At 44.2% G+C, this 27,423-nt stretch overlaps 1 protein-coding gene across 1 annotated transcript in view; it reads right to left on the bottom strand.

Moving 5' to 3' along the window:
* Positions 1 to 26,984, bottom strand: part of LOC137528271 (interleukin-13 receptor subunit alpha-2-like) — an 85,790-nt gene extending 58,806 nt beyond the window's left edge. The window contains exon 1 of the mRNA XM_068249563.1: positions 26,953 to 26,984. The gene's annotated coding sequence lies outside the window, so the exon portion shown is untranslated. The remainder of the gene's footprint in view (positions 1 to 26,952) is intronic.
* Between the last annotated feature and the right edge of the window lie 439 nt (positions 26,985 to 27,423).

The following is a 27,423-nucleotide window of genomic DNA, read 5'->3' on the forward strand; positions in this document are numbered from 1 at the left end:
TTGGAGAAAAACTAACTGCTAACTATCACTTATTTATCTCATACTTATCTCTTGCATTTCTCTCTGTCGATATTTTCCCCTATACTTCTGGAGAATTGCTATTTGGAGATATCACAGGAGGTAAATTACCTTCCAAGAGATAAATAGGTTGGCAACCTCTGGTGAATTGACGCCATTATGTAATCTCAGTGCCTCCCTTATTGGCTTCTGCGTTAATTACCCCCTAGTAAATAAGAATCCCGGGGGTGTTGGTGTTAAACACATGTAGTGTTATCCCATGTGGTGAATAGCTTCTTACCTCAGAAGTTGGGCAGTAATAGCCCAGCGCCTCTGTAGCCAGCGGGCGCCGCGCTAGTATCTATTATACTATTCAGTCACTCTCCCAAAGTGATGCTGGCGGGAGATTCGTGCACGGGGCGTGGTTGAGGTGGAGTCTGGGAGTGTCCGTGCGGTTGGAGCATGGTGTATTGGTCTATGCGACAAGGCGGAAGTGCGTCATGATGAGGGCACACTGTCCGCCGCCGCCATATGTAAGAAGGGCATAGTTCTGAGTGGATGTGCTACCAGACTCCACCTCAACCACGCCCCCCGCACGAATCTCCCGCCAGCGTCACTTTGGAAGAGTGACTGAATAGTATAATAGATACTAGCGCGGCGCCCGCTGGCTACAGAGGCGCTGGGCTATTACTGCACAACTTCTGAGGTAAGAAGCTATTCACCACATGGGATAACACTACATGTGTTTAACACCAACACCCCCGGGATTCTTATTTACAAAAGTTTGCTTTCCTAAAACAGAAAGAATTTGCGATAATTCAGGTTAGAGTGAGCTCGAGATGTCTCCCAGGCACCACTGCTGAATATATGCAAATTAACCATTGTACCCTTAGAAGCTAAACACACCTCCAGAACCGCTGGAATGCAATGATGTGTCAGCTTGTTAATTTGTACAGAGCCATAATAATCCAACATGCATACAGGCTGTTTCGGATTGTTTGATCCTCATCAGTGCATGGCATGGATTAATTTGGCTCTATGGAGTAGGGCTTGTAAATCCGAGAGGCACAGACTAACCAGCAAGCTCATGGTGACCCTTATTTACTAGAGGGTAATGGTGATTCTTATTTACTAGAGGGTAATTAACGCAGAAGCCAATAAGGGAGGCACTGAGATTACATAATGTCACTAATCAAAGGGAAAACCTTTCTCCTTATCAAATGGGATGGGTATAATCAGTATATGGGGAAATATATGCCCCCTTTTTTTAATCTCTTTCTCTTTTTTTATCTCTGTATGGTCATCATGTACTCACATGATGTCCATGTTACACCTGAGCTGGATATGGTTGACATGCATATAATTGTAGTTATGTTTACCTTACCGGTTTCTCATATGGAAACCATTGCGATTTCTAATGCACGATTTGTATTGTATATGTTATTGTATATGTTTTTACTGCATGTGTTCTTTATTTTTTATTGCATATGTTTTTATTTCTGTTTGTTACAGCTGCTCCTTGTTTTTGTACTTTTGCCTGAGGAAGCGGGCTTGAGACCCGTGAAATGCGTTGCAATTTTTTGTCTTGGAGTTCAGATTAAATGTCTTTTGCAATTTGACCACATCGGTTGTGTTTTGATACTGGGGAGGTAAGTCCACCCTTGCCCCCCGTGTTTTATCGTTTTAATATACGGTTCTCCTTTTATCCTGTTGGCGCCTCTGTCATTTTTGTAAAAAAAAAGTGTCTGTGTGTCATATAAACCTAAACTCAGTGCAGACATCCTGAAGATATTGAGGTTGCCAGTAGTTTGGAATTGGGCAGTGTGGATTTCTAGCAGAGGCAGAGAGACAGGAACAGGAGGATAAGGCCTGGTTCACACGGGTTTCTGTGGAACGGTTGATGGTGGCTCATAGCAGATGCTAAACACTCTACTACTACTGAGCAGAAAAGCATTCAGCATCAGTTCATGGTGATTTGTTGTTGCGTCATGTTTTGAGCACCTCAGTGGACATGGAAGCACAGGAACGCAGCCAAACCTGGATGCTACATGTAGCAACCAAGATAACGGGATCTACTGCAGCATTTATGTGAACAACGCTTTTGTCGACCACAGAAAATGCCACGTTTACCACCTGTCTGAATCAGCCTTAAGAATTCAGAAAAATCCTGTGTGAAGATTAACTGTTCCCATAGCTTCCGCGGAGAAAAATTTGAATCTTTGTGTGCTGTTATAGAAGATCTTATGCCGAGTACACACGTTACGTTTTTTCGGTCGATTCTGCCAATCGATCGATTTTTGATTTGTTTTTCAGCTCGATTTCCCGCTCAATTCTCTTATATTTTCCTATCAATTTCCGTTCACTACCATGATAAATTGAGCGGTAAAACGATCGAGAGTAATATCGGACATGATGAAAATTATCAATCGAACTCATCTATTGAACGAAAAAACGTAACATGAGTACCAAGTATTAGAGGTTTGTGTGAAGCTGTTACCTGTGGTGCTGTTTCATATGCAGCCTGACCCAGTAGTTGCACATCCCTTGTAGAGGGACTGGAGTGGGGCTTATTGTTAGAGGTTAATATAGGGACAGACATGGTCATCAGTTATGCTGGGTCCACACTATACCGCATTGCCAACATGGCCAGTGACAGCAGATCTGATGTACGCTCTGCTGCATCCATCCATATCTGTTTTCTGTGTGGTGTCTGTAAAAGTCGTGCATGAAAGGATTTACCCTAACAGAGAATAATTTGTTCAAAAGGAACAAATCCTATAGGTAATTTAGATCCATCAACATGTCACTTTATTTGTTGGTCTTCATTTGCAGATTATGGTCCAATTTCCACCCCAGTGTGAACCTAGCTTTCCACAAAGCAGTTTCGTCTGTGTGTTTATGGACATGCCAAACAACATGGCTAAATCAGACTGCAGTGTCCTCCTTGTGGGGAAAATCTCCCTTCCTCCTCCTTTTTCTTTTTCCTCCTATTTTGCACCCCCTCTCCATTTCCTTTCTAGTCACCGTCTGTCGTTCTACACTATTATTATGCATTTATGCAGCACAGACTTCCTCTGCAGCACTTTACAGAGCAGGGGCTTAACTAGAAATCATCGCCCCCCTCTGCAATAATTTGGATGCCGCCCCACCCGCCCGCTCAGGGCTGTTTTGGGGGGCAGGAAGGGTCGCAGAGTTTGGAGAAAGCATGGCCGCACATCGGCGGGGAGGGGGGACAACCCCCCTCCTTCACCTCAAGCTCTTCTCTCAGCGCGCTCCCCTCCTGCAATTATCAGTGGCAGTGGCAGGAACACATACCTCCATTTACCACAGAGGTCCAATCTCTAAGTGTCTCACGCTACTTCCTGTTTAAACTAAGCACTGATTTAAATAGTGAAACACAAGTTCCAAATAATACTGTACCCACAAAACCATATATTCCTTCTCTAATGTCGATTAACATTCCATTCCATTCCACATTCTATATAGGCCCAACCCCAGTAGCAGGCCACATTCTTACATTTATAGACGCCCCCTTGCCAATAAAGTCCACCATTCAGGGACACAGCACCGTCCACTCATTACACACCAGAGATACAATAAGAAAAAACTTGGATACCTAAATTATCAGGAAAGAAAACAATATCAAAAAACTCACACTCCCCATAGAAATAATAGTAGAATCTTTTATAATTCCAAGAACCATCTTAAACCTCCCCTGGTGGATAAAATTAGTCGAGGTGACTCTGTACAGCAAGGCGAGATAGGAGGGAACATACAGGTGGTGACAATTGAGTCCTCGTCCCTGTCTTCACCCACATCCCCAGCCCAGAGCCTGAACTCATCTTTAAACAACTCTTATAATTCCCTCCCTAAAAATGCCCCGTGCAGTCCATTGATAAATGCCATCCAAGCAGTGGTAGAAGCTCAGGTCCATGTTCCTGTAGCTGGTCACACCACCTCCCCTGCCCAAATGTCCACACCTACGTTAACTATTAGAAAACCCTCTGAGAAAGTACAGTCTTCCCCATCCTGTCCCTCTCTTTTTTAGAGAACAGCAGTTCCACCGAGAATAGCCAAAAGTCGGATACCAGTGCCCATGTACCCGCCCATCACCTCATAGAAGGGGAAAACGGGGAGGGAACAGACGAGCCCGGCTCCAAAAGACAACAAACCCGACCCTCAGAATAGATAATGACCAATTAGTCCCAATTTTTAATCTTTCCTCATATATTCTTTCCCAGGATGAAACATCTGTCCTTCAGAAAGGTTTGTTTTTTTGTCCCTCTGAGAAAATAAATACTTACCCATTGCTCACAGACCTTCATTCCTACGCCCGCAAACTATCCCTACAACGGTATTTTGCTCTCAAACAACAGAAAAATTCAAATAATCCTGTAGATATTAATATCGTGGGCTGCATCGATAATCCATCCAATACACAGAGCAATGTTGATAGCCTTGTAGACACTCTGCTAGAAAAACCTATATCCACTTCTCTTAAAAATAAGTCTAAATTTTATCCAACCCAATACAAGGGTGCACAAGTGGAAACCTTTTGCAATATGGTTACCTCAGAAATTCTGAAATTATCAAATAAACCTGTCAAAAAAAACAATCTGACTAGAATGGAGAAGAGGGCCATTAAATTATTAGGCAATAATGATACTATTGAAATAAGAGAGGCCGACAAGGGGGGGGGGGGGGATTATCATACAAGATAGACAGGATTATGTGGGTGAGGCAACACGCCTCCTTAGCGATCCCACATACTATAAACAACTTACTTTTGACCCTACAGATCTTTTCCTCAACAACTACAGGGATCATATAAAACAAGGTTTTGATGACGGAATTTTGAATAATGATGAATACCGGTATCTTAATATACAAACTCCAAAAATTCCGTTTTTTTACCACCTGCCAAAAGTGCACAAATGTAGCACTAACCCACCGGGCAGACCTATCATTGCTGGTATGGAATCAATTACCAGTGGTCTGTCACATTATGTTGATGTACATCTCCAGAAATATGTGACCCAACTCCCCTCGTATCTTAAAGATACTACTCATACCCTTAACATGCTTCATCAGTTAGAGTGGAAACCGGATTCATATAGATGGGCCACACTAGACGTGTGTGCCCTCTATACGAATATTCCACATGACTTGGGCCTTAGGGCTGTCGAGTACTATTTGGCAGGTGATCCACTAATGCCACCCAGTCAGAAACAATTTATTTTGGATTCCATCGAGATAATCCTTACAACTAACTATTTTACTTTCTTGGATGCCTTCTACTTGCAGCTACGAGGAACGGCGATGGGGAGTCTGGGGACGCGGTTCGCACCGGTGTTCGCCAATTTGTATATTGGTTGGCTCGAAGACCAACTGGTGTGGTCTGAGGGCAACCCGTATGGTGCGGACCTCGTCCTACATCGCCGTTTCATCGACGATATCATCTGTGTCTGGGAGGGTTCAGGAGATAGACTTCAGCAATATGTCGATTACCTGAACGCTAATACGTTCGGATTAACTTTCACCATGGATACTCATCCTACTGAGATCCATTTTTTAGATCTAGAAATTAAAATTGATCCAGTTTCTGCTGCAATTGTCACCACCAACTACTTCAAACCCACTGATCGAAACGGGTACCTAGACTTCAATAGTGCTCACTATAAACCGTGGTTAAAAAATGTCCCCTTTGGACAATTCAAACGCATTCGACGTAACTGTACACGTAATGAGGACTATGTTTTACAGTCGGAGATCCTTAAAACTCGATTTACCGAGAAACACTATCCACCAAAATTAATCGAAGCAGCATATAAAAAAGCGGCTACATTTTCCCAACGTGATTGTATTAAGGGTGATGATTGCAGCAGCGACCCTAGACAGACTGATACAAATCATAAGAAATTACCTATTATTATTATTATTAACTATTCTGGCCAGTCAATGGAATGTCGGGATATATTTAACCGTTTCTGGCCAATTTTGCTCAGTGACCCCATCCTTAAAACTACCCTGCCCGAGAAACCAAATGTGGTCTTTAGACGTGGTAAAAATATCAGAGGATATATTGCACCTAGCAAATTGAAATCTCAACTACCCACCAATAAATGCATTAAAACAGTTCCGAATAAAGTGGGATGCTACGCATGCCGGTCCCGACGATGCCTATGCTGTAAGACAATAGTAGATGGAGCTAAGACCTTCGCTACCTCAGGATCTACACACTATACAATCAAATCTTATGTAACGTGCCAGAGCACCTACGTCATCTATCTACTAACCTGTCCTTGCAATTTGTTCTACATAGGAAGGACTTCCCAAAAATTTCAAACTCGGCTGAATAAACATAGATCTAACATAAAAAAGGGGGAGAGCAAGCATAGTGTTTCAAATCACTTTTTATTGGTTCATGGAAAAAATTATAATCTTCTAAAAGCTACAATTATAGAACAAATTCCTATGGCCAATAAACATGAAAGATTTCGCACCTTATGTGGGAGGGAATCATATTGGATACTCAAATTGGGGACACTAGAACCAGATGGCCTTAATAAATGCTTAGAGGAAATACATTAGGAGGTACAGACTAGCTGGGACATTGTGGGCTTGGTTCGCGGGGGGGTGCTGGCTCTTGGCACGGCCGTTTTCGCACGGGTTTTCGCGTTGCACGCGGTTGCGGATTTTCGCGCGGGGCGATGTCGTTTTTGCGCGAATTTTTGCGCGGGAGCGATGTCGATTTCGCGCGGGGATTCGCGTCTGCGCGCGGGGCCTTTGTTGTTTCGCGTGGGGGTTCGCGGTCGCGCGGTGCGGGGGTTCGTGTGGAGGGTGGCCGTGCTGGGAGTTGGTGCTCTTTTGTGGGTCAGGCCCCATATATTCCTTAATAGGGATATAGGATATTAATGCACACACTTTATATTTGATGACAATCAATCTTTCTGTTCTGGTTCCTATTTTATTCCCCTCCCCTCTTTATTTACAAAGTATATCATGGAAGATTTGATTGTGAACAACAGGTATGTGTGGCTGTGGGGTACAGCCATTGGTAGGCAAACCCACATGCTACATATACATATATACAGTGGTGTGAAAAACTATTTGCCCCCTTCCTGATTTCTTATTCTTTTGCATGTTTGTCACACTTAAATGTTTCTGCTCATCAAAAAACATTAACTATTAGTCAAAGATAACATAATTGAACACATAATGCAGTTTTAAATGATGGTTTTTATTATTTAGTGAGAAAAAAAACTCCAAACCTACATGGCCCTGTGTGAAAAAGTGATTGCCCCCCTTGTTAAAAAATAACTTAACTGTGGTTTATCACACCTGAGTTCAATTTCTGTAGTCACCCCCAGGCCTGATTACTGCCACACCTGTTTCAATCAAGAAATCACTTAAAAAGGGGGGTATCTGACACAGAGAAGTAGACCAAAAGCACCTCAAAAGCTAGACATCATGCCAAGATCCAAAGAAATTCAGGAACAAATGAGAACAAAAGTACTGTAATTGAGATCTATCAGTCTGGTAAAGGATATAAAGCCATTTCTAAAGCTTTGAGACTCCAGCGAACCACAGTGAGAGCCATTATCCACAAATGGCAAAAACATGGAACAGTGAAGAACCTTCCCAGGAGTGGCCGGCCGACCAAAATTACCCCAAGAACGTGGAGAAAACACATCCGAGAGGCCACAAAAGACCCCAGGACAACATCTAAAGAACTGCAGGCCTCACTTGCCTCAATTAAGGTCAGTGTTCATGACTCCACCATAAGAAAGAGACTGGGCAAAAACGGCCTGCATGGCAGATATCCAAGGCACAAACCACTTTTAAGCAAAAAGAACATTAAGACTCGTCTCAATTTTGCTAAAAAACATCTCAATGATTGCCAAGACTTTTGGGAAAATACCTTGTGGACCGACAAGACAAAAGTTGAACTTTTTGGAAGGTGCGTGTCCCATTACATCTGGCGTAGAAGTACCACAGCATTTCAGCAAAAGAACATCATACCAACAGTAAAATATGGTGGTGGTAGTGTGATGGTCTGGGGTTGTTTTGCTGCTTCAGGACCTGGAAGGCTTGCTGTGATAGATGGAACCATGAATTCTACTGTCTATCAAAAAATCCTGAAGGAGAATGTCCAGCCATCTGTTCGTCAACTCAAGCTGAAGCGATCTTGGGTGCTGCAGCAGGACAATGACCCAAAACACATCAGCAAATACACCTCTGAATGGCTAAAGAAATACAAAATGAAGACTTTGGAGTGGCCTAGTCAAAGTCCTGACCTGAATCCTATTGAGATGTTGTGGCATGACCTTAAAAAGGTGGTTCATGCTAGAAAACCCTCAAATAAAGCTGAATTTCAACAATTCTGCAAAGATGAGTGGGCCAAAATTCCTCCAGAGCGCAGTAAAAGACTCGTTGCAAGTTATCACAAACGCTTGATTGCAGTTATTGCTGCTAACGGTGGCCCAACCAGTTATTAGGTTCAGGGGGCAATTTCTTTTTCACACAAGGCCATGTAGGTTTTGAGTTTTTTTTCTCACTAAATAATAAAAACCATCATTTAAAACTGCATTGTGTGTTCAATTATGTTATCTTTGACTAATAGTTAACGGTTTTTAATGAGCAGAAACATTTAAGTGTGACAAACATGCACAAGAATAAGAAATCAGGAAGGGGGCAAATAGTTATTCACACCACTGTATGTGGATCTGTGTGCATGATGCATGTTTTGTTTGTAACCATGTGAAATTGTGAGCGAATTCACATTATACCACTTCCCTTTCTTTATCTATTTATACCCTAGGGAACCATTAATGGTACCCCATTATGGTGACTGATTATTGGGAAATTTCAATATTACTTTCCTCTTAAGATCGAGTAATTTAAATTAAGAAGATCCTTTCTAAAAAACCTTACTGCTATATATACAACTTTCAATTGTTTTATTCAGTGATCTTTATAGTATTGTGATAAAGGAGCAGTTTTCTAACTCCTCCTTCTTATTTACATACTCCACCTAGTGGAAGTTACATCATTAGCACCACCTTTATGACCTCACACTATTTTGCATAGTACTGCCCATGTAATGTGGATTGGCCAATCCCAAAGAACAAATGTTTAGCATTTCCTATAAAAAGAGATGCCGCCATCTTGTTTTATATTGGCCTGATGAAACAGAGAACGTTTTCTCTGAGAAACGAGTTGTTTTTACTAATAAATAAGCCCCCCTTTTATACCTTACTACCTCACCACTCTCTATTTTATTTGCGGCAAGTCAGCGGTTATATCTGCTAGCCGCACAATACTACTCAGTACACTACTGACATCGCATAGACGCCGCTCACTCCCGTTTGGTCTCGCAAGGTGAGCGTGCGCCAGGATCTAACGTTTGGCCTGCCTACAGCCTCCCTGGAAGTGTCCAAACTGAGACCGTGACTCCCTGGTGGCCCTCCGGATTCCCCGCCTGGAGCTGGATCGTGAGCCTGGTCCCTGGCCCCTAAAGGGACAAACGCTATCAGAGGCTGTGTTCTACGAGCAGCCATTTCTGAACAGGTGAGACCTGTCCTTGGCAGGGTGGATGCTCTTATTTATTTGTCACTCAGAGCGCTCTCTCTTTTGCATGTTTTTACTTTCTCTAGTGGATACTGAGAGCTGCCTAAGGAGGATTGCCAGATCGCACCAACAGGGAACTGTCTACATTCCCGATTTGCATTGCTCAGACACTGAGAGTGGAACCTCCGGTGCGTGGAATGCATGGAGGTATGTGTTCCTGCCGCCGCCCACTGCCACTGATAATTGTAGGAGGGGAGCGTGCTGAGGGGAGAGTCTGAGGTGAGGGAGGGGGGAGAATGTCCCCCCTCCCCGCCGATGTGTGGCCATGCTCTCTCCTCCTGCTGCAACACCTCCTGCCCCCCAAAACGGCCCTGAGTGGGTGCTGGGGCTGTAGCCCCTAATGTTACGCCATTGTTACAGAGTACGTAGTCATGTCACTGACTGACTGTCCTCAGAGGAGCTCACAATTTAATCCTGCCATAGTCATAGTCTAATGTCCTACCATATTATTATTATGTATTTATATAGCACTGACATCTTCTGCAGCACATTACAGAGTACATAGTCATGTCACTGACTGTCTGCAGAGGAGCTCACAATCTAATCCTACCATAGCCATAGTATAATGTCCTACCATATTATTATTATTTGTTTTGCTGTTTTGCTTTTAGTTGGCGCCGATATCTTCCGCAGCGCTTTGCAGAGTACATAGTCCTGTCCAGGGCCGGATTTGTATTCTATACCGTCCAAGGCCACTGTCATAAGCGACCCCCCTTCAGTATAAATAGCCCATTGACCCTTCCCTCTAGTATATGCCGCCAGATGACCTTCCCCCACCTCCATTTTAGGTAGCCAGACAACCATCCCCCCCTCCTCCAGTTTAGATAGCCCCTTCCTTTTAGTATTAGAAGCCAGATGACCCCCCCCCCCCCCACACACACACACACACACACACACACACTTCCATATAGAGAGTCTGATGAGTGACCCTCCTCCCTTCAGTATAGGTAGCCAGATGACCCCTCCCCCAGTATAGCCTGCTGTCCACCCGCCCTTAATCCTGTGGTGCCCTAGGCCATGGCCTATGCGGCCTTGGCTTAAATCCAGCCCTGATCCTGTCATTGACTGTCCTCAGAGGAGCTCACAATCTAATCCTACCATAGTCATAGTCTAATATGATACTATATTATTATTATTATTATTATTATTATTATTATTATTATTATTATTATTATTATTATTATGTATTTATATAGCAGTAACATCTTCTGCAGCACTTTAAAGATTACATAGTCATGTCATTGACTGTCCCTAGAGGAGCTCACAGTCCAATCCTACCATATTCATAGTCTAATGTCATACCATATTATTATGATGTATTTATATAGCACTGACATCTTCTGCAGCACATTACAGAGTACATAGTCATGTAACTGACTGTCCCGACTCCCTAGAGGAGCCCACAGTCTAATCCTACCATAGTCATAGTCTAATGTCCTACCATATTATTATTATGTATTTATATAGCACTGACATCACCTGCAGCACATTACAGAGTACATAGTCATGTCACTTACTGTCCTCAGAGAGAGGAGCTCAAATCTAATCCTACCATAGTCTAATGTCCTACCATATTATTATTATGTATTTATATAGCACTGACATCTTCTGCAGCACATTACAGAGTACATAGTCATGCCACTGACTGTCCTCAGAGAGAGGAGCTCACAATCTAATCCTACCATAGTCATAGTGTAATGTCCTACCATATTATTATTCTGTATTTATATAGCACTGACATCTCCTGCAGTACTTTACAGAGTACATAGCCATGTCACTAACTGTCCTCAGATGAGCTTACAATCTAATCCTACCATATCCTGTAATTTCCCCTAACCACCTTAATGTTACTTTTACCTTACTTTAATGCCTTCTTGTTCAGAAATGCCAACACTGATTTATTAGTATCGCTAACCTCCCTGCTTTCCCATGTCCAATAACCCTATCCTAACCCCGCTGTGGGCATGGGGCGGCTGGTGATAGTGGGCCTTGGGCGGTAAAAAAGTACAAATCCGGCCCTGGCAGGGAACGAGCACTTACTGCTGTAAACAAAAACGGGGCCGCAAAATCAGCCTGCCAGCCGCGATTGGAGTTGGCAGGCTAACATAAAAAAAAGCAATAAACATTTTTACATGCGCTGCGAACTAGCACAGTGCTGTAAAGGGGACAGCCTTGTGACTTAACTCTCCCTCCCAAAGGCTTACAATCTAATCCCATACATGGGCTGATGCCTATGTATGGGTAGTGTATTGTATGGATTGCTGTCTAGGGTTAATTTTTTTTTTTTGGGGGGGGGGGGTTAATTAAAAGAAATAGGGTTTTTTATTTTTAAAAAAATTATCAATTTTAATGATAAAAAAATAAAATGCAGAAGCAATCAGAGACCACGAAAAAAAAGCCCTATTAGTGGCGAGAAAAGGAGGTAAAATGTATTTGTTGCTAGGTTGTATGACTGAGCAATAAATCATTAAAGTGGCAAAGTGCTGAATTGTGAAAAATCACCTGGTCACTAGGGGGGTATAAACCACTGGTCCTCAAGAGGTTAATTAGTTCATCCCACTTTAAGAGTTAGTCACCTTGACCAGTTCCTTCAATATGGACACACTTATAAACACCCTATTTTGTGTACATGATCTGCGAGAAGATGTATGCACTCTCGAGCCTACGCACATGCGTTTGTTCCCTTCATCTCATGGCATGACGTAGCTAAATTATGCACTCCCGCTCTCGTCGTCGCCTCGTAGCAGGGAGATGAATGAAGGGGAACGCAGTTGCCATTCATTAATGTAAGTCTTAGAGTCAATGAACGCTGGCATTTAATAAATGCCTGCGTCATTGTATCTTCCTGAAGTTACAGTGCCACGCATTACTTCCAATTAACTTGCTTAGGTAGTGAATGGGAAATAATGAGTGAGGACATCTTGTGGCCAAATAGTAAAACTACATCTAAATAGTGATGTCGCGAACCTCCAATTTTCGGTTCGCGAACTTCCGCGGAAGGTTCGGTTCACGTAAAAGTTCGCGAACCGCAATAGACTTCAATGGGGAGGCGAACTTTGAAAAATAGAAAAAATGATGCTGGCCAGAAAAGTGATGGAAAACATGTTTCAAGGGGTCTAACACCTGGACCCCCAGGTGGCGGACTGGGATAGACACCAAAAGTCCTGGGGAAAAATCTGGATTTGACACAAAGCAGCGTTTTAAGGGCAGAAATCACATTGAATGCTAAAGTGCTTTCAAACATCTTGCATGTGTATACATCAATCAGGGAGTGTAATTAGAGTACTGCTTCACACTGACACACCAAACTCACTGTGTAACGCACCGCAAACAGATGTTTGCGTAGTGACGGCCGTGCTGGACTGGTGCGCAACATGGCCAGAGTGCAGGCCGTGGCAGTTTTCCAGCCCATATGGTTGCCGGGCTATGGTAGCTCAATGATAGAACAACAGTGACTGTCAAGCTCATCAAATTTGGTCTGTCCACAATGAAGCAACAGCCTTATTCTTCTTCTTCTTGTATGTAGGTAAGCATAGGTAGGAGTCCAAGTATAGGTAGGTAGGTAGGCATAGGTAGGAGTTCCAGTATAGGCAGGTAGGCATAGGTAGGTGCCTCAGTAGTTAGCTAGGCATAGGTTGGAGACCCAGTATAGGTAGGTAGGCATAGGTAGGTGTCCCAGTAGTTAGCTAGGCATAGGTAGGAGACCCAGTATAGGTAGGTAGGTAGGTAGGCAGGCATAGGTAGGAGTTCCAGTATAGGTAGGTAGGCATAGGTAGGTGCCTCAGTAGTTAGCTAGGCATAGGTAGGAGACCCAGTATAGGTAGGTAGGCATAGGTAGGTGTCCCAGTAGTTAGCTAGGCATAGGTAGGAGACCCAGTATAGGTAGGTAAGCATAGGTAGGAGTCCCAGTATAGGTAGGTAGGTGCCTCAGTAGTTAGCTAGGCATAGGTAGGAGACCCAGTATAGGTAGATAGGCATAGGTAGATGTCCCAGTAGTTAGCTAGGCATAGGTAGGAGTCCCAGTAAAGGTAGGTAGGCATAGGTAGGTCCCCTAGTATAGGTAGGTAGGTAAGTGTCCCCATATAGGTAAGTAGGTGCCCCAGTAGTTAGGTAGGCATAGGTAGGTGTCCCAGTATAGATAGTAAGGCAGGGCCTGGCTGGCACAGTAATAACAATTACCAAGGTCCAAGTGCAACAGATAGGGCTGTATAATGTCAGTGTCAGTGAGCAACACGCACACAAAAAAACACATCAGGAAAACATTAGCTCTCAAAAGAGCTGTTGAGGGGTGCTATTTTAGCAATAACAATCAGCCAGGAGCAAGCCAAGAGCCTAACTAATCTTTCCCTAGGAGAAAAAATCTGCAGCAGCTCTTCCTAGTCTGTCTATTTGCAGCAGGCACACGAGTGAGTGTCATGGCCACCGAGCCTGCCTTATATAAGGGGGGGGGGGGGCTCCAAGGCTTAGTGTAGCCTGAATGGCTACAATGTGCCTGCTGACTGTGATGCAGAGGGTCAAAGTTGACCCTTATAGTGCATTATGGGGCGAATCGAACTTCCGCAAAAGTTCGCCTTTTTGTATAGAAAAAAAATGTACTTAAAAAAATACTTAAATAGTTGCCTTAGGGACTGAACTTTTTTAATAGGTATGTCAAGAGAGCGTATTACTGTTATTTTTTTAATTTGCAAGCTTCTAATTAGTGACGGACGCAAAACTGAAAAATGCACCTTTATTTCTAAATAAAATATTAGCGCCATATATTGGACTAGGGAAATATTTTAAACGTTGCAATAACTGGGACAAATGGGCAAATAAAATGTGTGGGTTTAATCCACAGCAGAACATTTTATTTTAACACTATAATGGCCAAAATAATTAATGTTTTTCATTTTTTTCTTATTATTCCAATGAAAATGCATTTAGAATAAAATAATTCTTAGCACAATGTACCTCCCAAAGAAAGCCCAATTGGTGGCGAAAAAAAACAAGATATAGATCATTTTGTTGTGATTAGTAGTTATTAGCGAAAGAATGGGAGGAGCGCTGACAGGTGAAAATTGCTCTGGTCCTAAAGGTGTAAAAACCCCTCAGTGGTCAAGTGGTTAATTATCCTAGTGTTGTTCAATGTTCTCTTGATGGTGGACCCCAGAGCATCAATACTCTCAAAAGTGAAACAGGCCTTCAATTGCCTAGACATTACCCTTGGTTACTTTGGAACCCTTTGGACTAATAGACAGCATGCAGTTGGCATTATCAATAATGGTGGATTTAAAATCTGATGCTTCAGATGATTTTCTATAAAAAATATGTTATGTTATAAATAAGGGTTTTGAAAATTTCAAGCAAAAAAAAAAAAAAAATTACATTCTAGAAATCTAATCTTATTTCTGAATGTGGTAAGAAAATATGCAGTTTTACAAGATCCAGGTCCATGTGTGTTCAATCCAGGGACCGGCCATCGGAGCATAAGGCACAGGATTCCAATGTGTAGACCTGGCCATAAGCTTCTGTCAACGGTTTGTTGAAAAGCTCTCCCTTTTGTGTCTTGTAAGATAGCTGTTTTTTTGTTGTTGTTGTTGTTTTTTTTTTGGGGGGGGGGGCGGGGGGGATTAATCACTATATATCAGTCACTGATAATAGCATATTATACCACTTCTGTATTATGTAGCAATTTCTATGTCTATGTATAGCAATATCAGTATTTTTATGTACCAATGTTTGTTGCTTACTCTGAAGTCTGAACAACAACATGGAAAATGATAACACTGTATACATCATTATTATTAATGCTATTAATAAATTGCTTCTTTGATACTCCACAAAGACATAGAATGAATGGCATACATAATAAAGCCGCCTGCGAGAAAATTTGAGTGTAAATATTACAGATAATAGTTTATTGGTAAAATTCCCAATACTCTCCTAGTGGCTAATCTGCTTAGTACATTAACGGTTATTTAACCACTACCCACCTGCCCACCATTTTAAAATTTCCTGTTGGTCCCTCTTAATCGACCACAGGACATTGTAAACCTGTCCCCCCCTCCCCGCTGCGCTTATCCGTCAGAACCCGCAGAGCGATTGGTGAAAGGGAAGAAGACTTCACTGAACCAATCAAAGTGCCCATAAGTGAAGATCATGGCTTCAATGAGAAGCGAATGAGCTTTGCAGTAACAACACTGTCTCTGTCGCACAGAGACAGTGATTATGAGGACATCTAGTGGTAAAAAAAAATGACATGCAGAAGTAAAAGAAAAAAAAAAAACACATTTGACTCTACATTTTACACACTTTAAATTAAACAAAAATAGATTAATACCTACCCCCCCCCCCCCCCTTCATAGTTACCAAAATAAACCATACAGCACGCCGTGGGCAACGTGGGCTTGATTGACAGCGGCGCTTCACGCAGGTGCAGTAAGGACGACCTCGAAGTTGTCCCCTGCACTGTACAGGGACTCCGGACCGACGGCTGCAAATGGAGCTGTCAGCGTGGGGCAGACAGCTGCAAGGGGCTGGAGAAAGGGCCGAGCATGTCGATTGGATATCCTGCAAGACGTCGGGCCATCATGGTCGATCGGTTGCGTGGCAGCAATGGCGAGTGATATCGGGACAAGCGACGAACGCAACAAAAACCCCAACGCTGTTCTACCAGTATATAAATGTACATGTAGAGGTGTGCATTTATAAATCACCCATTCTGTATCGTGGTACCCATCCATCTTCCGAATCCGCCACTCTTTCATTAGCCTGCGCATAGCACGCCACTGGCGCATAGCATGCCGGCTCATGTGTGACGTCACACATGAGCCACGTCAGCGACGTGCAGTGGCGGCTCCAGGAATTTTTTTTAGGGGGTGCTATGCAGGTGCTAGACCAATTTCCGGGGGAGCTGACGGCGAAAAAATGGGCATGGTCATGACCAGATGAGGGCGGGGCTAACTGTAATTTAAAGTGAACCCAGGGTGAGAGTGATATGGTGGCTGCCATATTTATTTCCTTTTAAACAATTCTAGTTGCCTGGCAGCCCTGCTGATCTATTGGCTGCAGTAGTGAACTGAATTACACCAGAAACAAGCATGCCAGTTCTGACAATATTGTCAGAAACCCCTGACCTGCTGCATGCTTGTTCAGGGTCTATGGTTGAAAGAATTAGAGGCAGAGGACCAACACGGCAGCCAGGCAGCTGGTATTGCTGAAAAGGAGACAAATAGGGCAGCCTCAATATTGCTCTCACCTCGGGTTCCCTTTAAAAGTGCAACGCAAAGACAGAGGGCCCAAGTTTTGGTGACCCTTTCCCCAGAAAAATTCACATAATTGTGCAGGTTTTCTCAAGAAAATACACGTAATGTGAGCAGATTTGAACAAAAACACGTTCAATAACCCCAATATGCACAATCGTTATCAGATATGACCCCAATATGCACATTCATTATCAGATATGACCCCAATATGCACAACCGTTATCAGATATGACCCTAATATGCACAACCGTTAACAGATATGACCCCAATATGCACAACCGTTATCAGATATGACCCCAATATGCACAATCGTTATCAGATATGACCCCAATATGCACAATTATTATCAGATATGACCCCAATATGCACAATAGTTATCAGATATGATCCCAATATGCACAATCCTTATCAGATATGACCCCAATATGTACAATCCTCAGCAGATCTGACCACAATATGCACAATGCTCAGCAGTTCTGACCCCAATATGCACAATGCTCAGCAGTTCTGACCCCAATTTGCACAATGCTCAGCAGTTCTGACCCCAATATGCACAATGCTCAGCAGTTCTGACCCCAATATGCACAATGCTCAGCAGTTCTGACCCCAATATGCACAATGCTCAGCAGTTCTTACCCCAATATGCACAATGCTCAGCAGTTCTGACCCCAATATGCACAATGCTCAGCAGTTCTGACCCCAATATGCACAATGCTCAGCAGTTCTGACCCCAATATGCACAATGCTAATTGCTAAGCAGTTCTGACCCCAATATGCACAATGCTCAGCAGTTCTGACCCCAATATGCACAATGCTCAGCAGTTCTGACCCCGATATGCACAATGCTCAGCAGTTCTGACCCCAATATGCACAATGCTCAGCAGATCTGACCCCAATATGCACAATGCTCAGCAGATCTGACCCCAATATGCACAATGCTCAGCAGTTCTGACCACAATCAGCAGCACCACCTGAAAAATAAAAGAAAAACCCATTTACTCACCTAGTCAGAAGACCTCCTGTTCCGACCTCCTCCTCTCCCGACCTCCTTTTTGCGCGCAGCTCCCACGATCCTCTTCCTTCGCGTGACTTCCTCCCTGCAGCCTGCATTACCTGGTGAGCAGGGCTACGGGTAAATTGCCGCCCGAAGCCCTGCACTGCAGACTCCAAGTCTGCAGAGCAGGGCTTCGGGCGGCCATCTTACCTTAGCCCTGCTCTGCTGCTTCGGGCTGCCGCTGTGAACTAACTCGGCGTCTCTTAGACGCCTGAAGTCAGTTCACGCCAGGGGGTGCTTTGGGGGTGCTTGGACAAATTTAGGGGGTGCTTGAGCACCCTCAAGCACCCCCCTGGCGCCGCCACTGGCAACGTGTATATGGCTAATGGAAGAGCGCCGGATTTGGAAGGCGGATGGTCTCCGCGACACAGGAAAGGTAATAAATGCACACATCTACTGTACATGTACATTTATACACTGGAGGTGGTAGATGAGAAGGATTCCCGAGAGATTTCATGCTGAAATTGATCAGGAGTTGGCCTGCGGTGTATAGGCAGCCAATAGATCTCTTTCTAATCAGATTCAATCAGAAAGAGATATGTCTCTTGGTCGAATTTTCTCATCATCATCTGGATGTATGGGCTACCTTTAGGCTCCTTTCACACCATGCAAATAGTACCTGAAAAGTCGCATCGCATGGCACTATTGTGGTGCAACCATGCAGTGAGGCATACAGAACAATGAAAGTATACCTCACTACCCACTGTAAGCACATGTTTCTCTGTAAATGCACTGCCTGCTGTGCTTTGTCCTGATGGAACCCACCTCACCACAATGAATGTGATAGCCTCATAGGAATATCATTGCATCATGTTGTAATATGATGATATTGTCCTTTGTGACGTGGCACAATGGGCAATATCATCGCAAACAGTGGCGTAGCTACAGATAGAGATGAGCGTAATGGAGTAATTACGATTTTGCGAAATTTCGCGTAATTAGTGTAATTACGTTTATGGCCGTAAGTACATAATCGTAATGAAGAAGGATTTTGCGAAATTTCGCGTAAGCGTAATTTTCGCATTGCAACGGGTATTACGAAATTAATGCGTATGGTCATGCTCCCGAAGCGGAAAAGTTGACGCATGTAGCAATGTTAGGTAGCCGCCGACTTTAAGGGTTAATAGCAAAGCCCCCTTAAATGCTAAGATCTTCAAATTTGGAGAATATATTAAGGAGATCAGGAGGAATAAGAGGAAAAAAAATTTTTTCAAAAAGACCTTATAGTTTTTGAGAAAATCGATGTTAAAGTTTCAAAGGAAAAATGTAAACATTTAAAAACCCGCCGACTTTAACGGTTAATAGCAAAGCCTGCTTAAAGTCTAGGTACACCAAATTCCCAGGGTGTATTAAGGGGATCAGTGGGAATAAGAGGAAAATTTTTTTTTTCAAAAAGACCTTATAGTTTTTGAGAAAATCAATTTTTAAGTTTCAAGGGCGAAAATGTCTTTTAAATGCAGAAAATGTCAGTTTTTTTTGCACAGGTAACAATAGTGTATTATTTTCATAGATTCCCCCAAGTGGGAAGAGTTTTACTTACTTCGTTCTGAGTGTAGGAAATATTAAAAAAAAACGACGTGGGGTCCCCCCTCCCAGACCTCTTTAACCCCTTGTCCCCCATGCAGGCTGGGATAGCCAGAATGCGGAGCACCGGCCGCGTGGGGCTCCGCACCCTGACTATACCAGCCCGCATGGTCCATGGATTGGGGGGTCTTGGAAGGGGAGGGGCAGCCAAGCTTTCCCCTCCCCCTCCGAGCCCTTGTCCAATCCAAGGACAAGGGGCTCTTCTCCACCTCCGATGGGCGGTGGAGGTGGAGGCCGCGATTTCCTGGGGGGGAGGTTCATGGTGGAATTTGGGAGTCCCCTTTAAAAAGGGGTCCCCCAGATGCCCACCCCCCCTTCCAGGAGAAATGAGTATAGAGGTACTTGTACCCCTTACCCATTTCCTTTAAGAGTTAAAAGTAAATAAACACACAAACACTTAGAAAAAGTATTTTAATTGAACAAAAAACATAACCACGAAAAAAGTCCTTTAATATTCTTAATTAACCATTAATACTTACCTGTCCCTTTAAATAAATGATCCCTCGAAATAGCCTCGGAAATGTTCTATCAGTTACAATGTAACAAAGTTATTACAATGTAACAACTTTGTTACATTGTAACTACGCCGCCCATCGGAGGTGGAGAAGAGCCCCTTGTCCTTGGATTGGACAAGGGCTCGGAGGGGGAGGGGAAAGCTTGGCTGCCCCTCCCCTTCCAAGACCCCCCAATCCATGGACCATGCGGGCTGGTATAGTCAGGGTGCGGAGCCCCACGCGGCCGGTGCTCCGCATTCTGGCTATCCCAGCCTGCATGGGGGACAAGGGGTTAAAGAGGTCTGGGAGGGGGGACCCCACGTCATTTTTTTTTAATATTTCCCACACTCAGAACGAAGTAAGTAAAACTCTTCCCACTTGGGGGAATCTATGAAAATAATACACTATTGTTACCTGTGCAAAAAAAACTGACATTTTCTGCATTTAAAAGACATTTTCGCCTTGAAACTTAAAAATCGATTTTCTCAAAAACGATAAGGTCTTTTTGAAAAAAAAAATTGTCCCTCTTATTCCCACTGATCCCCTTAATATACCTTGGGAATTTGGTGTTCCTAAACTTTAAGCAGGCTTTGCTATTAACCGTTAAAGTCGGCGGGTTTTTAAATGTTTACATTTTTCCTTTGAAACTTTAACATCGATTTTCTCAAAAACTATAAGGTCTTTTTGAAAAAAAAAAATTTCCTCTTATTCCTCCTGATCTCCTTAATATTCTCCAAATTTGAGGCTCTTAGCATTTAAGGGGGCTTTGCTATTAACCCTTAAAGTCGGCGGCTTTTTTATATTATACGGAGCGTTACGGTTTAACGCGAAATTACGGTAGCGTTTAATGCGAAATTACGGCATGAACGAAACGCGAAATTACGCGTTGAAAATTACGCTTACGGTATTTTCAATTACGATTTTAATGCCAATTACGCTACTGTAATTTCGCATCGTAATCGCAAATTTCGCATGCGTAATTTTAGTAATGCGAAATTACGAAAATTTCAGCTCAACCATCGGGGCCCCGATGTGGAATTTGGACCCGGGCCCACCCTACATTAAATAGCCATGTATAAGCTACTCCAGTATAGGTAGCCAGGAATAGGTGCCCCCCAGTATAAGTAGCCAGTAATAGGGGGCCCCAGTTTTGGTAGCCAGCCCAGGTATAGGTGCTCCAGCATAGGTAACCCAGGAATAGGTGCTCCCAGTATAGGTAGCCAGGAATAGATCGCAAGAAATAGGTGCCTCAGTATAGGTAGCCAGGAATAGGTGCTCCCAGTATAGATAGCCAGAAATAAGTGCCCCACTATAGGTAGTCAGGAATAGGTGCCTCGATAAAGATAGCCAGGAATAGGTGCCTCAGTAAAGATAGCCAAAAGTAGGTGCCTCAGTAAAGATAGCCAGGAGTAGGTGCCTCAGTATAGATAGCCAGGAGTAGGTGCCTCAGAGGCATAAGTGCCTCAGACTAGATAGCCAGGGTTAGGTGCCTCAGTATAGATAGCCAGGGATAGGTGCCTCAGTATAGATAGCCAGGGTTAGGTGCCTCAGTATAGATAGCCAGGGATAGGTGCCTCAGTATAGAAAGATAGGGATCGGTGCCTCAGTATAGATAGGCAGGATTAGATGCCTCAATATAGATGGGCAGGAATTGGTGCCTAAAATTGACAAATTGCTAATCTATACTAACAAACAAACAAATACAGAACATTTATATCGCGCTTTTCTCCTGGCGAACTCAAAGCGCCAGAGCTGCAGCCACTGGGACACGCTTTATAGGCAGTAGCAGTGTTAGGGAGACTTGCCCAAGGTCTCCTACTGAATAGGTGCTGGCTTACTGAACAGGCAGAGCCGAGATTCGAACCCAGGTCTCCTGTGTCAGAGGCAGAGCCCTTAACCAGTACACTATCCAGCCACTGTACTACACCATTCAAACTTAATAACAAATGATCAGAAAAATCCACCACTTGCAATCAACTTTGATTGAAAAAAATGGGAAATTCTATCAGATTTTTTGGCAGTACAACTGATTGTTTTCAATTAATTGCCGTAAAATTGGATCACTGTATTGCCTCGTGTGTAGCCACCATTAAGGCTGGATTTATACTTTTATCACCCCTCCCACCAGGCCAAGAATGTTAGGGCTCTGCTTCCATGTGCAGCAGTGCCTCTCCCATTTCACGTGCAGCTCCCTCTTCCATGTGTAACATCCATATGCAGCAGCCCTTCTCCCACCCCATGTGCAGCTCCCTCTTCCATGTGTAACATCCATATGCAGGAGCCCTTCTCCCATTCCACGTGCAACCCCCCCTTCCATGTGTAACATCCATATGCAGCAGCCCTTCTCCCATCCCATGTGCAGCCCCCCCTTCCATGTGTAACATCCATATACAGCAGCCCTTCTCCCATCCCACGTGCAGCCCCCTCTTCCTTGTGTAACATCCATATACAGCAGCCCTTCTCCCATCCCACGTGCAGCCCCCTCTTCCTTGTGTAACATCCATATGCAGCAGCCCTTCTCCCATTCCACGTGCAACCCCCCTTCCATGTGTAACATCCATATGCAGCAGCCCTTCTCCCATCCCATGTGCAGCCCCTCTTCCATGTGTAACATCCATATGCAGCAGCCCTTCTCCCATACCATGTGCAGCCCCTCTTCCATGTGTAACATCCATATGCAGCAGCCCTTCTCCCATCCCATGTGCAGCCCCCCCTTCCATGTGTAACATCCATATACAGCAGCCCTTCTCCCATCCCACGTGCAGCCCCCTCTTCCTTGTGTAACATCCATATACAGCAGCCCTTCTCCCATCCCACGTGCAGCCCCCTCTTCCTTGTGTAACATCCATATGCAGAAGCCCTTCTCCCATCCCATGTGCAGCCCCTCTTCCATGTGTAACATCCATATGCAGCAGCCCTTCTCCCATCCCATGTGTAGCCCCCTCTTCCATGTGTAACATCCATATACAGCAGCCCTTCTCCCATCCCACGTGCAGCCCCCTCCCATGTGTAACATCCATATGCAGCAGCCCTTCTCCCATCCCATGTGCAGCCCCTCTTCCATATGTAATATCCATGTACAGCAGCCCTTCTTCCATCCCATGTGCAGCCCCTCTTCCACGTGTAATATCCATGTACAGCAGCCCTTCTTTACCATATACAGCTCCCTTGGGCATCAGCTTCTCTTTTTCATGTGTTGCTCCCCATTTGCAACCTTCTCTTGTATATACTGTATAGCAACCCCGATTTTATGCCAAGGTACCCCCTAGGGCTGTAACCACCCAAGGCCCGGGCCTTTGCAAAAATCCAGCCCTGGCCACCATTGCACACCATGAGCAGATCATAATGCATTGCATGTAATGTATTGCATTCTGCTCTATTCATCATGGAGTAAGACTTTATTGCATTCATCACAAAGTGTGAAAAGACCATTATTAATGTAATACACAACTCAGTTGGTGTGTTCACATCTATGCATAACAATGGGCTGCAATATCCTAATTAACTGTCTGCAGAGCATCTGTGGATACCACACACTTTTCAGCATGGAAATGAGGGCATGGACTAATGTATGTGATTTAACATGCAAAAGGTGCACTGATTTACACGTGTCTTGTAATGCACATGTTAAAACAACCCACATAGGCCCACATGGTAGTGTTTATCAAACCTGTCCTCGTTACTCCCCAGTGGTGCAAGCTTTGCAGGCAGCCTCACTTATGCACAGATGGGGTAATTAGGCCTCTTTTCCATGGACTTGAACTGTGTGCTCAGCAAGCAGTTACCATGCAGCAGTGAGCAGTTGTGAGAGTTTGAGAGGCATTTCAATGCTTATCAACAGTCCACGGAAAAGAGGCTGTTTCAGCTAGGTGGATTCCATGTAGCTACTAATTACCCCATCTGTGCATAGGTGCAGGGCCGGCCCTAGACTATTTGCCACCTGAGGCAAAAAAAAAATTTCCGACGCCAACCCCCCCCCCCCCCCCCCCCCGGGGGGCGCGCTCTGGGGGGCCGCCGAGCTGGAGGGGTAGCTGGCAGGACGGGGGTATTGGGCCTAGGCGGGGAGGGGGTCGTGCCCCCCCTCCCTCGCCTGGGTCCCCCGTGCTCCGCTCCCCTCCAGCCTTAAATACAAGCAGCCGCTATGTGTAAGAGGCACGGGCGGGTAGGACTCACCTCTTCCTCGTTCCAAGCGTGCGCTCCACTGACGTCACTTCCTGCAACGCTGCAGGAAGTGACGTCAGTGGAGCGCATGCTTGGAACGAGGAAGAGGTGAGTCCTACCCGCCCCTGCCTCTTACACATAGCGGCTGCTTGTATTTAAGGCTGGAGGGGAGCGGAGGACGGGGGACCCAGGCGAGGGAGGGGGGGGGGGTCCGACCCCCCTCCCCGCCGCTAGGCCCAATACCCCCGTCCTGCCAGCTACCCCTTCAGCTCGGCGGCCGGCTCCCCGCACCCACGGACGGGCGGGTGCCGCCCCTGGAATTTTGCCGCCTGAGGCAAAAGTTTCACCCCGCCTCATGAGCGGGCCGGCCCTGCATAGGTGAGGTTTGCCTGCAAAACTTGCACCAAAGGAGAGGTTTGAAAAACACTGCTATATGCAATTAACTTTTCTCCTGAGTTTTCTCCTAGGAGATACGATACATTTTCATCTTCTATTTAAAATAACTGTCCAGGCACTATAAAAAATAATGTTGAGCATTTTTTTGCTTGCTGGTGGTTTAAAGGGCATTAGGTACTTATCCGTTAGCCGGGCGCATCCGGCAGGTGGCGCTAATTACTATTCCCCCTCCAGGCCGACATGGATAGTAGGGAAAGATGTAACTCTGGTGGAGTTTTGTCGCCACCTAGAGGATGCGCCCGGCTAACGGATAAGTACCGGGCATTATATTGACAAATTAAAAAACGTCACTTAGGAGAAAACGCATTAGAAAAAGTTAATTGCATATGGGTCTGAGGGCCATATTCTATTAACTTTTCTTTTGAGTTTTCTCCAAGGAGATATTTCAAACTTTTCCAATAAAATACCTTTAAAGCTTCCACAAAGCAAGAAATTACTCAAAACAAGTTTGATATTACTTTATTGCCTTGTTTTTTGTACTTTTTTTCAGTTGCTAAGTGCTGATTCTGAAAAGCTATTGTTTAGATGAGATGAGAAAAAAAGAAAACTCAGGAGGAAAAGTTAAGTAGCTAAGGGCCATAGCATGAGTGAAGCCCTTACGCAGGGGTGTAGCAATAGGGGTTGCAGAGGTAGCCACCGCATCGGGGCCCTTGGGCCAGAGGGGCCCCCGAAGGGCCCTCCCTCATCTACAGTATTAGCTCTATATTTGCCCTGTGCTCATAATAATCACTTCTATAGATACTTTGAATAGTAGTAATCAGTAATAAACTGCTCCCCATCCCCTTCTTGCACCTCTGACACTGTAGTTGCCAATGGCAGGTTTTGGTGCACCGTATCAATTGTTATGTATAGAGTGCTTGGGGGGCCCCATTGTAAAACTTGCATTGGGGCCAAGAGCTCCTTAGCTACGCCACTGACCTTACGCTTTAATCTACATACACTGGCAGGTGGTCAGCAGATATGACCATCAGATAGATCCATCTCAGATTGAATCTGATCAGAGAGGGATCTATTCCTGCCAATCTAGTACAGCTTTCCAATAGATTTTAAGGACACATGAAGTGAGAAGTATATGGAGGCTGCCATATTTATTTCCTTTTAAACAATGCCAATTGCCTGACAGTCCTGCTGGTCTATTTTGCTGCAGCAGTGTCTGAATCACACCAGAAACAAGCATGCACCTAATCTTGTCAGATTTGACAATAATGTCAGAAACACATGATCTGCATGCTTGTTCAGGGTCTATGGCTAGAAGTAGTAGAGGCAGAGGATCAGCAGGACAGCCAGGTAACTAGTATTACTTAAACAAAAATAAATGTGGCAGTCTCCATATCCCTCTTGGTTCGGTTGACCTTTCAGCATGATTCGGGTGAAGAGGAGGATAGGGAAGCCTCATTAGGATCCAGAGGCTTCCCCTCCCCAGGTAAGTAGCCCCCAGGGGCACTTTTTTCCTTACAGGTGTTCTCTAAGTAATACCAGTTGTCTGGCAGTCCTGCTGTACTATTTAGTGGATGAATCACACACCTGAAACAAGCATACAGCTAATCTTGTCAGATTTTTGTCAGAAACCTAGGAGCTGCGTGCTTGTTTAGGGTCTCTGGTTAAAAGGAAATACTGCACATATGGCAGGCTCCATATCCCTCTCACATCAGGGGCCATATGCAATTCACTTTTTCTCCTAGGTGATATTTTCACACCTTTAGTTTTGTATAGGTATATTCAGTTTTTATTACACAGCATACAGCATGTCGCGGCATCACATAAAATGAGGAAGGTTTGATTAGCCAATCCCAACTTCTGCCTCATCGGTGAGATTCATCGGTGAGATTCATTTTAGGATATTCTTTTGTTCCTCACTGTTCTGAACCTTCCAAACCACAGTGCTGAATCCGATTTTCAAGAATATAAATGACTGGAAGAATAAGCCCTTTACAAATAAAACAGTGATAAATCGTTTATAACAGTACAAGAAAAAAATGCCACACGAACAAAAATGAATAAAGGACTGAAACGGTTACTTTAAAATGCCTTGCACAGATAGTACATTTCTGAAAAGGAAATGTACTGTATTTGGTTCATTTGGCCCACACAAAAAATAGGAACAGATAGATAAATGATACCTAAAACCAGAGTCCAGAGAAAGAAGGAGATAGTATTTCACGTCTGCCACAGAAAGATTGTGTAAAATAGTCTCAACAATCTATTCATGCAAGATTTCATGGCTTTTCCTGCTTCTCATGTTCTGCCTGAACAAAGAATGTTTATACTTCTTTCTGCTAAGCCACTGGTTGCTAACAATCCCAATGAATGAAGTATCTAAATTTTTACTCACTGAGTGATGTCCTGATTCAGTAGCATCCACTCCCTTGCTGCTGTCAGCGTAGAACAGCACAGGAATATATATGTATGAAGCAGTGTAGGGAGTGGTCAGAGCTCAGAGGAGGGCAGCATAGACTACTACATAAGATTGCATGTAAGCTACCTGATATGTACTGTATACAGCACTCATCATGACATTCACAACTGCAAACTGCTCTCTACTAGGAAGTATTGAATATGTTATCAAAGTATTACAGTTTCTAGCAATAACTCAAACAATGAATGGAATGGGTTCAATTTCTTTAAAGCTTGATTGAGGACTCCGTGAATGATATGATTCTGAACAGTGTATAGTGTATAGTAGAACCAGGGATGCTCATCCGGATTTCGAGTATCCGGGTAATTCGGATATCTGACCATTTTTACCCTATCCGGCCGGATCCGGATTCCGGATAGTTGGGCAGATATCCGGATAGCTATCTGC

Source organism: Hyperolius riggenbachi, chromosome 8, assembly GCF_040937935.1.
Source record: "Hyperolius riggenbachi isolate aHypRig1 chromosome 8, aHypRig1.pri, whole genome shotgun sequence".
Taxonomy (NCBI): Eukaryota; Metazoa; Chordata; class Amphibia; order Anura; family Hyperoliidae; genus Hyperolius; species Hyperolius riggenbachi.